Here is a 12,899-nt window from a genome sequence, read left to right as displayed (position 1 = left end):
CTTAAGTGTGGAGTAATTTGATGGAAAAATATCTTATTTCATTGTATCATCCATCTGGTAAATAGCATTGGTAAAGCACCTCAGCTTAATTCTTTCAAACCAAAACAGTAGGATAATCCATTTAACGAGGCTGTGACTTTAATTTAAAATAGATTAATAGAAGAACATGTAAAACCAGCGTCTCTACCTGTGAGGGTGAAAGTAAAGATTTCAAGAAGAGATAGAATTCCAAAACCGTCATCAGATTTGCAGCAAGAATATGTTTTCATCTGTTTACGGTGCCTCCAGGGATACAAAACGTAAAATGAGCCACAGACTTTCTGCAGAGCGAAAGCAATGTATAACAAACTGACAGGAGACTTCAACTTTGTGCCTTTAAAACTCATGTCATATTTTTTCCTGTGGTTGCTTCAAAACAATGTCACTAATCACCAAGCACTTCTTCTGCTTTTACTTGAAGAAAATGAAAGGTCAAAAGAAGGGGATGGGGTCTGTTGAAAGCTGTAGGAATGATGTAAACAAAGATCAATTCAGTGACAGAGGAAGTAAGTAGGGTGGCAAAAAGGAGTCACAGATGTTTCTAATAGAGATCAGATCAAATGTGTATACACACCGACAAAATTGTTGTACCCCTGTTGAAGAACTAAAACCCCACAACGGTCACTGAAATAACTTCATAACTGACTAAAGTAATAAGAAAACTAGTGAAAATTAACTAATGAAAATCAGACTTTGTTTGGCAACAGAATAATTTTAAGATATTATTGAAAAAGGTCTGGGTAAAAATGGGTAATTTAATAATTTGTGGCACAACCTTTTCATTGCGATCAAGCAATTTCTGCAACTGTCACTGACACTTTTTCCCATGTCCATGGGTATTTTGGTCCACTTCTTGTGGGCAAAATGCTTGAGTTGTCTCAGGTTTGAAGGCTGCCTCTTTGACCTACATCCACAGTTATTCAGTTAGCATCAGGGCTCATAGAAGTCTAATTCAGAATAGTTCAATGTTTTGCTCTTAGCCATTCTTGGATGTTTTGACTTGTGTGTTTTGGGTCAGCATGCCATTGAAAACCCCAGCACAAGCAACTGAGGCCAAGCTTTACTCATGAATGCATTCATGATAAAGCATTGATAGCTTTAGATGATTTGATAGATTAGAGGGCACAGCTTAGTAAACATTTTTGGGCCATAACATATAGATAGTTGTGTAGATTATTTCTGTACCCTGTTCCTGAGAGATGTCTTTGCACAGTTTGATTGTTAGTAGCCTCTGCATATTGTTCCTTTAGCTAAAAGATAGAAACTAGCAAATGTTAGGAAATTTATTGAAGGACAACTGAAATTTATGAAAGACGTGACTAAAATTCAATATACATTTCTGGTCCTGGAGTTATGAAGGGGATTGTACCCCTTGATAAATGTGCAAACAAATTTGGCCAAGTGGTTGAGGCATTTTACTGCAGCAAGCACAACTGTCAATTTGGCTTCATTACAACTGAAATTAGTAAGCAAATTTAATTAAAAACACATAGAGCTGCCAAGTGGATGATCTAAAGTAACGTCATTCCTTAAAAAGTGTATACACTCAGTCTCATCCATTACAGCTGAGTAATTGAGGGTTCACCAAAAAGCAGAAGAGGAATGAGCATTGTCTGAGAATGAGCAAAAAAGAAAGTAGAAGAAAATGAAACTAAAGAAGACTGGGGTCTTCCTCCTCCTTCTCTCATCCGTCTCAAACACATTAATTGAGTTTGGATGGATTGAAGATCAATAGTGGGGAGGTCCCGGCATCACTCAACGGTAAGAGGGATTAAAATTTGAAATCAATTACTTTTGTTTCTCCAAGCCCTTACCTCTGTGAGAATAAAAATCAATTAAGGAAATTAAAAGTTGAAGTAGCGACAAGAAAGTCATTTTCAACAAGCAGTACTGTTTTCATCTCCCCCGGAGCCCAGGCGCCGAGTGGCACAGAAAATCAGATGGTCCCTTTATCTGAGCACCTTAAAAGATGTTTGGCCCTGTGGAGGCATTCAAGGAAAGTATCTGACCTCTGAACGTTTGGCCTCTTAAGTGTGGAACCCATAGGGCCCACCTGGCTCTGCAGGCTGCCATAGAATACACACATAAACCAATATGTAATAAAGCCACAGTCACAGTTCAAGAGTTTTTTGCACAAAGAAGGCAAAGATCCATAAGATAAGAGGTGTTTGCTTAGTTTTCTGCAACCAAAGCCGCCCTCCTCTCAGCCTCTGCATTGCAAAATGTTCCCTTATTTCATCCTGCAAAAAAGTATTTTAAAGTCTTACATTAAACTCACTCTTCAAGCTGAAGGCTTTAGAGCCTCAAGCCTTCTTCACATGTGATAAAGAAATGTTGATGCTTTTCACTTTACAAAGAACTCATACGAAGGTTTATTTACTGACAAAAAAATCATGGCTTCAGCTCTTCCAAAGCTCCAGCCATGAAAGGTTTCATTAGTTAAGGTGAAAGTACGGTTATTAAAGTACAAATAAATGGTGGAAAGGACATAAGGAGGTTAGAGGTAAGGAGACAGTCGGTCTCTTTGAAGATGACAGTCCACTTTGCCTGGAAACAGACCACACAGCTCAGTCAGTCGATAGCCATCTTTTCCCTCTCAGTAGGGCATCAGTATGCGGGGTAAAAGGTCAATCTACAACAAACAGGAAGATTGTGTGGCTGAGTTGAAAAACAGACTTGAGTTTTTTCTCAGTTTCATATATGCTTTACACAAATGCTATTATTTTAACTAGAGATGCATCACAAATGTTGTGGCCAATTAAAGATATGCAATTTTTTTGCTTTGTCATTTACAACGTTTGTCTAAATGACTGAGACTTTCCAAAATAATGCAGGAAATGGCTGTTTTAATTAGGGAAAAGGTGTAGATAAAAAAAAATGTAGATGGCCCAAGTTAGGAATATTCTCACCTTGTACACCAATACAAGTCAGGAAATAGTATTTCTTCTGAAAACAGTGAACCCACAGGTTTTGCAGGGGTTACGCAATAGTTAATATTTGAGATCCCCTTTAAAATTGTTTATCACTGCCTATTTCAACAATTCAAAGACCAAATATACCTTAGTACATACAGTGGAATCCATCTCAGCACTACCCCAGAAGCTCCAATCTTCCTCATCTTTGCTCTTAGGGGTCCAGCCAAGCAAAGTCTAAAAAAATAAATGCAACTCCTTCTTTAGTTCCTTTGCAAACACCAACAGTATGTCAAGAAGGATTGTGCCTTGACCTTTCATCTACAAAAACTAGTTTTTTTTTCTGTGAAAAAACTGTTAATGGGCAAGTTTTCTACTGATAATGTGGAGTTATGTTACACATAAAAATTGAAGTCCTGAATTTTCCACAAATGGCCAATGAAAAGGCAGGAGTCCACTGTAATTCAATCCCAGTACATGCAGCTGTTCAGCAAAGGACTGAGGGGGTTTTGATATAGAACATTACAGAAAAAACATCATCATGAAGACCAAGGAACAAAGCAAGCAGGTCAGGTACACAGTTGTGGAGAATCATAAAGCACACAAATCTCAAAAGCTTTTAGGAATTGTTTTGCAAAGCCAAAGCACTGGCAGTGTGTCAGAGTTCAACCTAACTTTTTCAATAGTACAGTGTATTGCATCCAATACAAATTCATAGGTTTTAGCCCTCTTTAGGCATAAATATCTGTCTGACTTGACATTGAGTCATGGCTAAATAAAGGTTAATGATGCTGAGATGTTGAACTCATAACTTTTTTGCTAGCCTCTTCACTTTCATGAGGTTATCTCAGTAGTTAGATGTCTGTCTTCTATTTATTTTTAGTTGCCTTTTACTGTTGCACTGATGGAACATGATCTGTTAACATGGTTTGAAATTTTGAACTGACTGTAAATGCGGTTTCTGTTTCCTGCTTAAACCTTTACAGGATTTATTTTGCACCTTGTATTGTTAGAGTCTGGATTCACTTTAAAAGCAACTAAACACAAAAGTTTCTTGCACTAAGATGTCCTTAAATTTTATAGATTTATTTCCATCATCTGTGGTGTTTGTCTTTTTAGTTATGTCTGTATTTTTATACTGTCTTTGTGGAGCACTTTGTGATTTTTATCTGTGAAAATGCCAATGTTAGTTACTAAATGTGTTTTATGGATGAAAGGTTTGGTAAACTGGACCTTCACATGAATACTATGTCTTTAAATGCAGTTAAAAGATATAACTGCATTATATCTTGCAGAAAGAGGAAAAAAAGAAGGTAAAAAAATTCCCATCAGTTTTCTGCACACCAATAAGTAATCACTCTCTGTGTCTGTTAACATTTAAATGATTGATTGATCAAAATTTAACAGATCAAAACATATTTTAATGTCATCCTTATTACATCAATCACTGATCTTAATAGCCATGCATTTACAATGTGCGTTCATTGTGCGAACCACTTCAAGAACCACTCAGACTTATAGAAGAACACATACATTTACATGCTGAGTAGATAATGGAGCTCTTATGTCAGCAAGACAGAAAGTGGGAGGAGAAAGCATCTCCTGGCAAAAGGAGCAAAAATGCTTTGATAACGGTGAAGAGATTTTCCCTCCAAACTCAGTTGGAAGTAATCTATGCCAAACATATAGACACAGAGGCTTTTCTCTCATCATGCAGTGGAGAAAAGTGGGAGGTGGGTATAGAGAAATGAAACGTGGTTTTGTAACCCTTTTGGAATGAAAAGAAGGGCACAGGGTGAGGACCTATAAGAACATGTGGAGAGGAGAAGAACTGGAAAAACAGAGATATGAGGAGGTTGGGAAGGCAGTAGGGGGGTGAGGAACAGAATTAGAGAGGAGAGGTTGGGAAAAATGAAGATGGAAGAGAAAAAAAAATCTAATCCCAAAGTATCTGCACCTGAGAGCAATTTGTCCCCTATTTTGGGTGCTTAATCATACAGTTGATGTGTGCACACACAAATACTGACACAGACAGGCTGAGCTGCAGTGTTTGTAGGATCTGGAGGAAGTTAGACACGCGGATGATGTCTTCTGGGAAAACTGCAGGGGTCTTTGAAGAGATACCCAGCTTTCCACCACTATGCATGGTAGATAGGGCCCTCTCATATCAAGCACACTAAGTTTGTCGGCGTGCGGGGGTGTGGGTGTGTGTGTGCTAGTGGATTTCCCCTTAATACTTCACAGGCTTCCTTTTATGTTGTGGGCGTGAAGCATCGCTGCTTTTTCCTACTTTCCTTCATTTTGTGAAGGGGCCAGATTGAGCACTTTATATGGTCGAAGGCAGCATGGAAATATAACACACTGAAAGGGGAAGAAATAATTAGACTGTTTCTCTTTACATCGGCCTTAGAATGTGGCCAACACCAGTTATAAAACAAAGACTGCCACTAATTTAGATAAGATGATGGAATAAAGAAACGAGATGAAGAAGAAGGTGTAGAGGTTCTGGGCTGAAGAGCAGGGTAAGGAGGGAGCTTTGTGGTTGGGAGAGTTTGCTTTAAGTGCCGTGCTGTTATTGCAATGGGTGGCTCAGGAATGCAACCGCCAACTGCTCAAACCAATGACAAAGACAGAGAATGGTAAAAACAGAGAAAGAGACTGGTAAGCCAGGAACAACCAGGAAAACCACATTATGTCACAAGAACTCTACGATCTGCTAAGTAACCATGTCATATTGAAAAAATAATAATAAAAACTCTGGTTCCGCTCACAGCTAACACTAAATCAAAAGATGTCTGCACATGTCTCAACTAATATATTTGATTTTTATTGCTGCATATTTTGGATTTTATCTTTTATATAATAGCTATATATACCCAATGACTAACATTAAGCAAAGTAATGCTTCAAAGCCTCACCAGCCCAGACAAGATGTCATTAAAAGACCTTTGTCTCCATCTGGACACTTGTATGTTGCTGAAAGGGCTGTTAGAGCAAAACTGGAAGATTGTCCAATGGAATCCAAGATTTATGGGGCAAATAATAAAACATTTTTCCTGTATATTCCTGGGGAAAATAATGACAAACACTGGCCAACCTAATAATAACCTTAAGGTCATTTGTCTGCTGTTTGACAGTATCGTTCCTTACATGTTACATATTATAGAAGCTCTTCCTTGATGTGATGAGCTCCTTAATCATTTATTTGGTATTTTTTTATCAAGCACCTAGTCAAGTGGGAATTTAGACGTGCATACATTTTCCTTTTGTTAGTTAATTTGCAATCTAGCTTATACTGGTGCCTGTGAACAAAATAAAATGTGGTTCACCCAGAGATTTTTCAAACATTCCTCTGAATCTAACAAAGGCTTAGGTTTCACTCACAGCCACACTAGACGGGTTTACTAACCAATGAGGAAAGGTGGGGGTGGGTCTTAGCGAAACTTTGATTCAGATCTAGATCTGTGTGCTGTTTTTGTCGGCATTTCTCACTCTGGGAATAGCACCTAGCATGGTCCGCAGGCATAATAGCGCCAGCAACCTGGTGCATGTTTTCACACATTGCTCACACGGAGGTTGTTGTATAGAACTAGCGGGAAAAAAGTTTAGTCATGGCCCGAGTCCTACCCCAGTCATAAAGCAGCTATCTATGACCTCAAGTTTCCCATGGACAGCAGCCGACATTCCACCTTCAGTGATTCAGTGTATTAGAGATTTGAATTTGCATCTACTCCTTCATTGCTGAGCTAGATCTTCCATTTACCATCACCCATTAGTTTATACAAGAGTTAGCAGAGGATAAAATCACTCTTACTCACCTATCTGTTTCACAATAGCAGTCTTTCTATGTAAACGCACACATTATCTCAGAGTAAAGAAAAACTTTCCAAAAACTAGAATGGCATGTTTTCGCCCAACCTCAATTGTCCCACAATTGGTGGATTGCTGGTTCAATTCCCACTGTCATTGTGTCTTTGGGCAATGACAGCCTCACATAGACTGCCCAGAGGTGTGGTTACAATCCCGCAGCTTGACATTATCAGTGTGTGAATGGAAAGCGTCATAAACATTGCAAGCATCTTTGAGAACCCTATAAGTCTGCTGGCATTTCATGGAGTAGATCTTAGATATTTACTGTTTATAACTTTTTAACCGAACCTCCCCCACATATCCAGTACCATCCTTTAACAAATTTTGTTATTTTTATAAAGCTAGCGGGAAGAATTGGAAAAGACACTGTGGGGCTTCTTCCGCCTATACATGTCAGTGTTGATCATTTGATTAGGTCCTTTTAATTAGTGGCAACCAGTAAGCATTCTGAGACAAATCACTTAGTGTGGTTCAAAACCAAAGCGGAAGGGAGAGAACTGGGCGGTGCTAATCTATCCATCACCCTGTCTCTGAAGGTCTGTAATTAGCTGGGGCCAATCAACAGAGGCAATCCATCAGCCCTCACAGTGGCTTGGACCAATCACAGAGTTTCATTAGTCACAGTCTATGGCTGCCTAAGCCTATGGCATAACTATTTGATGGAGAAATGTAAGGGCTGGGTGCCAGGCATGCAGGGATTTTAGAGGACGAGGGGTGGAATGGGCCATGACAGCTTTATTCATCTGACGCTTAAACGGCCTCTGCGGAGAGGCAGAGAAATGTCAACGTAGGGAGGATGATTACGAGAGGTATTGATCCCTTTCCCTTCCCCTAAAAGAAAACAGTCCTCCGCCTCCTCCTCCTTACCTCCTACAGACCCCGAGGCCTGCTCCTCTTTAAGCTGTGAGACAAGGAGAGACAAGAGCAAGTGAAGAAGGGAGGGTATAGAGAGAGCATGCTCTTTCCATCCATCTCATTCATTCTCTTCCTTCGTGCATGCTGGCTCTTGACTTTTTGCTGGCAGCGCATCTGCTTAACAGCAGAACAGATAATGCTTAGCCAAGCTTCTTCTCCCCCTTTGGACCATCAAAACAACCTTGGCTATGAGGCAAGGAAGGAAAAAAACAACTTTGAATTTTGGCATTATATAAAAAAAATGACTTTGAATGAATAAGAACAATAAAACACTTTATGTCAAAGTTGTCTGCAAACTTTAATGATGCGAAAAGACATTAGGATTTTCTTTTGCTAATGGTAATTGCTCACTTATATTGCTTTTTAAGTATTTCTTTCCGTTCATTAAAAACACAGGCAGGCCTAGAGAAACAAAGTGGTAAGGAGAAAATGACAGATTCAGACATGTCGAGTCATTCATGGTACAGCTTCGATGTACACCGGTGTCAGAGTACATTGCCTGCAAACATTGTGCATAGTTCATGTGTTGTGACTTTACTATAACCTTAAAAGTATTCACATTTTGTAGCCCAAAAGCTAAAGCTTGAAACAATTCCCTTGGGGTTTTATGTGTTGTCCTGTGATAGACTGGCAATCAATCCAAGGTGTCAACTGTCTCTTGTCCAATGCCCCTGCTGTGACAGTGGCTATATAGTTCAGTTTCACAAAGCACTCCAAGGCCTGAATATTGTCTAGCCTGAAGAATGAATAACTCAAATATAACCTTTCTGACAACACAAAGTAGGCTAGGCATGGCACCAATGACATCCATCAGAACTGGAAAGGGTTACAAAACCATGTCTACTGCATTAGGACTCAGGCAAACCATAATAACAACCATTATCCACAAATGGAGGAAACATGGAGGTCACAAAAGTTTTAAAGTAACATCACTGTAGAAGAAATTGACCCTCAAATCATGAAACTGCCATTACCATGTTTCACTCTGAGCATGGTGCATTAAAGATGAGGTGCAGGCTCTCGTCCTGTTAGTCAAGGGCATATACAGTAAATACTTTTAAAAGGCCTTGTATGAATGTATCATCTACATTGCTTTCATGTTATGTTTAATGTAAAGCAAAGATGATTTATAGTTACAGCAGAATAAACATTGTCTGAAAGCATTGCCAACATATTTATACTGTAAAACTGTCAAATTTTCTCCTGGTACCCAATTACATGAAAAATAAGCATGAGTAGAAAGTATGTGTTGACTTTAGCATGAGCATCACTGGTAGTCATAACACATGCAAATACACCGTTTCCTCTCTGTTTTCCCCTCTTTTACTCTCTCGCTGTGGCGGCCCCTCACACATGTACATTAAAGATTGTGCTGTTAGTGAACTTGGGTGGTGTTTCCTGGCGTCATTAAGTGTGGCCTCTCAGGGGCCACATTGCCACATCTCATTTGACTACAGCTGCTTCTCTGGCCAAGTCTAGTAATCACTAGTCGCCAAAAACTCTGTGCTACAAGCAAGCCAACAGAGAGAGGCTTCAGTGCAGAGGGCCAGATATCTCAGTCTGCGTCATTCACTCGGCTCAGACATGAACCTGATACAGGAAGTTTCCCCCGAGCACAAATCGTCTTACAATCAAGAAGAATCTTTGGGTCTGTACATGGATTGGTGGCTGAAAATATTGAAGATGACTGATATCCACTCGGCACTTGTTTCTGTGATTTTGCAAGATAGATTTTCAAGCTGCTTTTTGTGAAAAGGTCATTCTGCTAAATTGGTGGACACCTGAAATGACAAAGCTGAGTAAAAGCCTGTGGGGTTTCTGTATAAGCTTAGTGTTTCTTTTATTTGTTCCTAGTTGAGTTGTTATATTAACTGACGCTTAACCTCACTCATTCAGCTGGCTCAAAGCAGTTTATTACTACCTAATTAAATATCTGAGGCAACATGATGTGGCCAGGAAGACAGGTGTTAACATCATTATATGTCCTGTAGGATTTTAAAATGGAAAATGTACAGATACAAAATGGAAAATGTACAGATACAAAATGGAAAATGTACAGATACAGATTTCTTTTATTAGCCATGGTTTTTTTTGGTGTCTTTTTTTTTACTTTCTTTTTTTTTGTTGTATGACAAGCACTCATTCAAACCTGATTTTATTGATCAGTGATAATATCTACATCAAAAGAAGAGTGAAACCAATTTAACATTTAGAAGTTGTGCTTTGCAAACTCAACTACACACATGTAATGGCAAGTTTTAAGAATCCTTTAATTCTATACCTGGGAAACAAAATCTGTTGTAGGCGACATCAAACAACAATAAAACTTTTAGAGCAGGCTCAGAGGTGCCAGTAGCTGAGACTGCATTGAGGCAGGATAAAAAAAATGTAAAAAGGGAAAACAAATCATCTCCAGTTTACTGCTTTGGAGTGAGACTGAAATAGAAAAAGCAGCCAGAGTGAGTCTGATCATGTTCAAAGTTTAAATGCCTTCTATATGAGCAGTCTTATAGACATAAGAGACAGAGTGGAGACAAAGTAAATAGTCAGGGGAGTAATTTGAATTCGTCAGCAGTAAATGACAAATTGTTGGCAGAAGTCAGTGGTTCTCTTCTTCACTGCCTCCCAACTTCTTCGCCTCTCTGAAGCACATGCATGTTTTTCTCATGAGTAATGTGAAAGATGGAGATTGTGTCCCCCTCTCCTTATTTTCATTTATATCTTAATCCTTCAAAATCCTTCCCTACATCAGGCTTTACTCCAAGTGCACATACAGATCTCAGGAGGAGTACCGTGGGGCTTCATTTTTTTAAAATCACGGCTGAGATTCTAGCGTAGGTGTTTGATGTAGTTTACTGGGCTATTGTCGAGGTTCCAGGAAGTGTAAAGGGATCAGTGAAGTGAAATGGCCGGCAGGGTCAACTATCAGATTCCCTTAAGACAAGCCCAGGCAATTAGAGTGAAACAAGACACACATTCTAACGCACTACCATGCACACACATGAATTATCAGCTGGGTGTCTGTTACATTTAATCAGATTTTTTTTTTTTTTTTTTAAAAAGAAAGGGAAAAACGATTTATGCTCACTTTCTCTGCAACCTTTGGCAACACACGCATGCATTCACCACCACACATGCACTTTATTCCAATTCAGCCACACACACACTTCTCACTTCATCACCCTCTGGGCTTGTTAAAAGGCAGTTTGCAATGTGCAGAATACGAGCTGCCGTGGCGAGTCAGGTAACAAATTGGCAGCACTGTTTTACTTTGCCGCTGATTGTGGGAGCGAGAGTTTTCACCACCGCCGCCGAGTCGCCTAGTGAAAGGCCCTGGTCTGTGCTGGAGCAAGACCGAGAGGGAAATGATGGAAACTCTATTCACGTCTGCTTTTCCTCGCTTCCCTTTCCTTCTCTTCTCTGCCGTTCCCTTTTGTCATTAGCTCACTCGCTGATTCTCCATTCGTCTGCTTCTCTTTACTCTCTCTCAGCCGGAGGGTCACGAAGCACATTATTAATCTATTACACTCCCCTTCGCCTTTCTGCTCATTTGCACTTTCATTCTGCCTCAACTGCAAGGGGATTTTTTTGTGTTTAATTTGACTCTGACGAACATTGTTGCTTTTTAATTTTGAACTCCAGAGAGTTTTTTTTTTTGTGGGATAGAGAAGTCAGGGAACATAAACAAATTTTGACACAAGCACTTTAAACTTTAAATGTGATAGTATATACAAATATATATATACTCCTTGCTTTCATATTAAGAAATACTAGTCTTGTTTTTTAATTTTGAGGGACTGCATCATTTTAGACATATTACAATCCACTTGCTATTTTAGAATGTCTTTTTTCATCTTCTTTTATCTTCTTTGTTGACGACAATCTAGATTTTGCATTTGTATCTTGAATATTAAGAATTAATTTTATTACTTTACAGTTATTATTTCTATTTTGCATGACTGAACAGAATAGTTTTTTCTTTACTTATGATTATAGATGCTAAATAAAAAACTACTTTTCAGACATATGGTAGCATTTTTTAAAAAACAGAAGCTAAAACTACTTTTTATTCGAAGCACAAATGCTCTTAAAACCTTCATCCAAATGTTTCTGAATGATGCACAAGTTTCAATCAAAGTTAAAAGAACAGCTTTCAAAAGAACTTGAAAGAGTTATGACAGAAATATTAAACATTTACTGTATTGTTTGATCAATGGAATAACTTGAGGACAGCTATAAAGATTAAACAAATTATATTCTGCCTGTTTGTTACGACTGTAGGAAAGGGGTTCCACAACAAAAGCTTCACAATAACACCGCCTAATTTTGAAATAAAACCTTAAATGGGGTGGTGGAAACCAGAGAAGAAAGAGCTCAATCTGAAATGTTAGGACTCCACCACAGGACTGTTTCTTGATGAGCAATCAGAGCCTTTACTCACTGCCTCACTTTTATGTGGGGGTGTAGCAGCATGTGTTTGCTGCTCCACACACACACTTAGAAATACGTAGTGCATATGGCTACTGCCTGCCTTTTTAGATGTTTTTTTTTAACACCTAGGGTAATGACTGGACATCCAGACGGGGTTGATAAGGAGCCATTTGGATGGGAACAAGACACGGCTGATTGGATTTGGTGCTGACAGATGGACGAACAGACAGACGTGCAGACAGGAGTCGTTCCTGAGTCCAATATTGCAGGCCTTGCTTTTAATTTCTATTCGTTCCTTCCTCTTTCTGTTTGGATTCAGCCGGTCTTTCCCTCACTCCATCTCAAAAATCCATCACTGTGTGAAGTTTTATCACACGGGCTAGTGATATTGCAGTCCAAATATACTGTATAGAGTGCTTTGATAACATATTGGTGCTGTTAATTTTTTGTGCTTATTACAAAAAGTAAAATAAAACATAAAGAGAAAACACTTTTTGTTATTTTATGTGATAGACCAATACAAAGTAGTCCACAATTAAGAAGTGAAAGAGACCCCTCTAACCCTCTCCCAGTATTTAGGGGGTGGAGGGTCGGAGACCACAGCTGGCCACGAATAGTTGAAATTCTTGAATACTTGAGATTCCCTCTACAAACTCCTATTTTAACCATTCAAACACCTAATATATCTTAATATGCATTGATATGCAAAATGGAAACCATGTAGCTCTCGAG

The sequence above is a fragment of the Xiphophorus hellerii genome, chromosome 18, assembly GCF_003331165.1.
Source record: "Xiphophorus hellerii strain 12219 chromosome 18, Xiphophorus_hellerii-4.1, whole genome shotgun sequence".
In the NCBI taxonomy this organism is placed as follows: Eukaryota; Metazoa; Chordata; class Actinopteri; order Cyprinodontiformes; family Poeciliidae; genus Xiphophorus; species Xiphophorus hellerii.
Note: the sequence above shows the minus strand (reverse complement) of the source record.